Genomic DNA, 5737 nt, shown 5'->3' with positions numbered 1-5737 from the left:
TGGAGGTCATGGAGTTAGACCGGGTCGGGTCAAGGGTCGCAAACACTGTGGGAAGAAAAAAATATGAGTACAGAACAGCACTGGTTGCCTCACATGTTATGTTATTATTTAATATAATGTGCCTGTTGTACACAGGGATCAGTTAGGCTTCACCAATTTAATTTGTTGGTTGTCAAATTTTTTCAGAAAAAATATGAAGCGGTAGGGAAAAAAAATTAACACTTACTTTAAATCAAACCACAGCATTGATAGAAAAACTGTAACAACTTGGAAAAAAAGGATTTTCCTCAACTGTTGGGGGCAAAATATGAGCATAATTGAGTTGATTCAGAACCAGAATCTTTCTTTTTTAGATAAAAAAAAATGAAGGCGCGAATCCAAGAACCAACAAATTAAATTGGTGTGGCCTTATATCTGTTAAAAAACAGGTCTACATCGCACCTTGGCAGAAAAAATTTACTGCGCCTGCATGAAACCTGTAATGTATTGTACTTTGACAGAATGTCTCACTTTATAAACTCTAACTCGTGTATAGTTTCCAAATGTTGTCAGAAAAGATATCGTCTGCAACAGGCAAATTTTTACTGACCAAATGTCAAGTAGAAACTGTGGAAAATTCAAGTTTTGCACAATGTAATGAAGGTTTCATGCTGGCACAGAATGTTCTGCCTATGTTTTATTTTCCTCCATTCCACAAAATTCCGTGGCATTCCCGAGCTTCCCTTCACCCGTCTCACCACCCACATGCACCTAGCCAAAAGTTCGAATTCTACTAGCCTGAGGAGGTCAAAGGTCGGATGGGTCCCACAGATGACAAGACTGAAACCATATATCATATCAATTATATGGAAAACAAAAAAAGACAGCAACTGAAAAAGACTACCTAGTACTGTTACCTCATATATCAGTGTTCGAAATACCTGCCTGCAGTCTGCAATCTGCAGATACATTTTAAAGATTGCAGAAGAAAAGTTTATACAATCTGCAATTTTGCAGAAAATAGGCTCCAGATTCAATAGTATTCAATTTAGCAAACTAGAACTTTCTGGCCCCAAGGACAGACAACACTTATTAGCTCCTGTTTTGAAGCAACAGGAGCTTTACTAATTTGCATCATACTTGTCTATCTTTTGTTTCCCTTTGGACTTCCAAAAGTTTATCTTCACTAATTTGCATTATGAATCAATAGTTGGTACTTATAAACCTGCAATTCTCTTAGTGTCACTGACGAAAGGTAGCAGTCTGACCATTTCAGGTAGCACCAAAATCATATCGAGTTGCTTAAGAGTTAAGTACAGTTTTTTTGGTGTGTCTTTATTAGTATGTTGTGTGGAAGGATGATATGTGGGTGTGATTACTAGTACATTTACTGGTAAGGTATGATTTTAGTTGTAGTAGCTTGTAGTGGGAGACAGTGGTGAAAGACCCGTGAAGATACCAGTAAATGATTTCTGTGGAGAAGGATCTATAAAGTCTGAAATTAAAAAGAGTGATAGATTGAACTTAAAAGAATTCCAGTAATGCTACAGATTTACAAAGCTATATATGATGTAAAAAGACAGTAATGGTTTGAGAAGGTTGTAGTATGGAGGCTTGTGTATTTGCAGAAAGTATTTTCAAATTGCAGAACAAAATTTTGACTCTTCTGCAATATTGCAGAACACTGAAAAAAAATATTTCGACCACTGTATATAGTTCTATGAATAACCTAACCTGTTTGGAACAAATGATATCATTGATCCACAACTCATTTATAAGTAATACAATCCATTTTGACCTTTAACACATGACCTATGACACATAACCTTTGACACATGACCCTTACCTGCAGCTTGCATGGCCAGGATGGCGTCCATGTAATCAAACATCTCCACTGTCAGCTGGAAACTGAAAACAACAAGTTATGCTGGGAAACTAGAAAAGTAATATTTTCAAAACAAATGCACACTGGAAATCCTTCCCATGGTCTAGCACAACAAACTACTGCTCTGTTACATCTTACTCAAACACATTCACGTACACGTTTATGGTAACCAGCCCCTCAACTGTCTCTTAAATTGTTACAAAATGGAACCCAGCACCACAAGATGTCTGCCATAAGCCTATAACACCAGTAACCATAGTGTCAGGTATCTAGGCTAGATCATTGACCTTGTGTGTTTTGAAAGGAAGAGAAAAAAGGAGCAAAAACAATATTGTAACGAACCATTTACTTGCCCTGTCCCCCACCCCAAGGTTAGGGTATGATGAGAGGACTTGCTGTAGTGTTTATTCTAGAGTAGAACATGGACTGAACTGGATATAACCGGTTCCAAGAAGTGGACTAGCCTACTCACCACCGGGGGTGGCAGGTTGTACCATTCTAACCCAGGGGTGTTCTATTTCTGCTACTTACAATATCTTTTGCAAAGGTAAACATAACAAGGCATTCAGGTATGGATTGGGTATCCATTCTGACAATAACTACACAGGATTAAAAAAAATACTTTGTTGTGATGAAGTTATAGGAGGTTGTCGACAAAAAGGATGCTGTAAAATTTAGGTCAACTTATGTTTGTTTACACTTACTAGTTGTTGACGTCATTTTCTCCAGCTGCATGCAGCTGTTCATCTGACATCTGTAGATTACCAGGAAACGCTGCATTCTGGGAACAATAAAAAAAACATCAATACCACACCAGGGTACACAGTATAAGCATTTTTTTCAAATAATGTGTTCAGTGCAAAGGACAGGCATGTGCATGTTTGTAGATAGTGTTCAGCACCAAGGTCAGACATGTGTATGTGTGTAGATGGTGTTCAGCACCAAAAACAGGCATGTGTATGTGTGTGGATAGTGTTCCGCACCAAAAACAGGCATGTGTATGTGTGTAGATAGTGTTCAGCACCAAGGACAGGTATGTGTATGTGTGTAGATAGTGTTCAGCACCAAGGAAAGGCATGTGTATGTGTGTAGATAGTGTTCAGCACTAAGGAAAGGCATGTGTATGTGTGTAGATAGTGTTCAGCACCAAGGAGAGGCATGTGTATGTGTGTAGATAGTGTTCAGCACCAAGGACAGGCATGTGTATGTGTGTAGATAGCGTTCAGTACCAAGGACAGATATGTTTATGTGTGTAGATAGCATTTGGCACTAAGGACAGGCATATCACTGTGTATATACTAGTACAACAAGGTATTTTTTACACAATTTGAACATTTTGTATATACATGTACTGGTGCATATCCTATGATATTCAGAAATCAGTAGTAACATTGCTCAAACTTAACAAACAGTGGAACTTTAGAAACACAAAACTGTTAATGTACACAACAGACACACATACCTTTCGGTGAAATTCTATCTTGGTGACCAGAAGTTTACAGTAGAGAGCTATCAGTTTCCCATAGCCTTCCTGTAGATGTCCCTGTAAGTAACATACACATAAGGACAGTCAACACACCATAGTCCCCATCTCTTTATACTAATATAAATGGAGTCGAAATCAGGCTTTTAGCTAGGGGATGTCTTTTGGACACCCTGTACGACGCCCTGTACTGAAAATAATAAGAATTTGGACGCCCTGCTTTTTGGTAGGACACCCTAAAGACGCCCTATAAATAAGCCTACACACATGTCTACATGTACATGTATATGCACCAACACATCCACTGTCAAAAATCAGGTGTATATGCACAACTCAAATTGTGGGTGCTCAAAAATGCAAAATATACATGTAAACAGGTCTCAAAATTAATTTTTCTTCCTATTGTCCCAGCACTGTCCCAAAAATAAATTTCAGTTGTCCCAAAGTGAGGATGAACTGTCCCAATCTGTTCTTTGGGAAGTATTGTATGACTTCAACTTGTTGAAGTCAACTTTATTTTGCTTATAATTACATTCTGACTGCCAGGCACACTATAAATGCAGAGAAGACGGGAAATTTGGTGGGACTAACTTATATAAACAAAAGGAGGGCTGACATTCTGATGTTGATTATTTTTCTATTGTGAGAATGTCCTAAAGTGTCTTTCTATTTTAGCTGTCCCAGGCTAAATTTTATTTCTAGTGGTCAGTGGCCATCGGACCACCTTTAATTTCAAGTCCTGGTAAAGTTACACCTACATTGTAGCTAGTGCTGCATACCTAAACTCAATTTTAGGTTCAGGTCCGGATTCAAGTCCAGAGGTTAAGGTTCAGTTTTCAGACTTGTAAGTCCGGACCTAAATCCAAGGCATATACAAAATTGCATGCTGGCAACCTTGCAATGTTGTCTGGGTAAAACTTTGAGGCATGGAGGCCGAAACTTTACAATGCCCGAAGGCAATGTTTTCTTCATTTTACAGCAAAGATTTTGCAATCTATGGAAGGTTTTAGGTGGTTTGGAAAGAAAGGGGGTATGTGAAATGGTCTTTTATGGTAATAAGTCCGGACTCAGTTCTTGACTTTTAGGTTTTTTTGGACTTGAACCTAAACATTATTACAGGTCCGGATCCAAGTCCAGTGAACGGGTATGCAGCCCTACATGTAGCAATAGGAGCACTGTGCATGTACTTCAAAGAAAACTGCTGTCCATGACTCACCCAGAGTCTGCCCAGATCAGCCAGATGACTCACGTACTTGTAGGTGTCAGTCAGGGCCTGGGGTAAACAAATTTAAACATGTCAACAAATATAGACATCTACAGGGCAAACTTTACTTAGATAAACAGTCTGGTAGCCCGGTACTAAAAAGTGCCTCTCAACTTCTCAACTTAACATGTCTAAACTCTAATGTATGCCATTGTAGTATTACACAAAGTTTGCACATAAGGCCATGTTGATTTGATTATATGGATGACATCCGCGCGCGCATGAATTTTCGGCCGTTTCCAAAAAAAAAAAGTTTTCAACCTTACTGTAAATCGTACAAAACAGTTGCAAAATGAGCAAAAATATACCAAAAGTTGCAAAAAAAATTAATAAAAACTATACCAATGTCGTAGAATGCCAAAATCAAACGAAAAAAGACGAAATTGTAGAGAAATGAACTTGAAGACTAGATTATTCGCCAAACCATATTCTGTGCCATTTGCTCAACCCTCATGACCACGTAGATTTCATAATGAAAAGAACTTTTTTTATTGCAAACTTTTTTTTTATTTCGCACGCGCGCATCAGTTTTGGGGCTCCCGGAGGATGTCATCCATATAATCAAATCAACATGGCCTAAGAAGCTTTACTTGGTAAAACTAGAGTTCCACGATCTCATGCCTTCGACAAATGATGTTAACCTTTACGACTGACAAATTATGAATGTTTCACATTGATTATCGAAATAATATCCTCACTTGCAATTATATCCTTTGATCATATTTTCCATCCAATGACAGTCTTATAATCTTAAACAAAGAGGGCTATTCTAGCATTTCCTCATAAATCATGCAAATAAGGTTCAGATTTGAATAAATTATGTTTAATACTGATCACCTTCACTTAACTTCCAAATGCAGCCAGTATGAAAATCCTGTCAGTAACCACTATTTCATTGTACTATTTATAGCATTTTTCTCATTATTTATGCAAATTAGACCTTATTGACACCAAAAATTTGTGTCCCCAGCCTGTTTACATCATGAGCTATCAAAACTGCTTGACTGCATACCCCAGTTGATGTAGAGCTCAACGATTTGACCCACTTCCACATCTGTGTTTACACAAGGGCAGGAGAGTTACCAGCGAAAGGTCATGTCGGGTGCAAAACAAATGGAGTGTTCAT

At 38.1% G+C, this 5737-nt stretch overlaps 1 long non-coding RNA gene and 1 pseudogene across 1 annotated transcript in view; one reads left to right on the top strand and one right to left on the bottom strand.

Annotated features, from left to right (window-relative positions):
- The window catches only part of LOC109488200, a 961-nt gene extending 899 nt beyond the window's left edge, over positions 1-62 (top strand). The window contains exon 3 of the long non-coding RNA XR_002141321.1: positions 6-62. This is a non-coding gene — a long non-coding RNA (uncharacterized LOC109488200). The remainder of the gene's footprint in view (positions 1-5) is intronic.
- LOC109486555 overlaps positions 1-5737 on the bottom strand; it is a 46349-nt pseudogene that overhangs the window by 30267 nt on the left and 10345 nt on the right.

The sequence above is a fragment of the Branchiostoma belcheri genome, unplaced genomic scaffold (genome assembly GCF_001625305.1).
Source record: "Branchiostoma belcheri isolate BF01 breed outbred unplaced genomic scaffold, Haploidv18h27 scaffold1, whole genome shotgun sequence".
NCBI classification, from domain to species: domain Eukaryota; kingdom Metazoa; phylum Chordata; class Leptocardii; order Amphioxiformes; family Branchiostomatidae; genus Branchiostoma; species Branchiostoma belcheri.
This window is presented reverse-complemented; position numbering and strand designations above follow the sequence as displayed.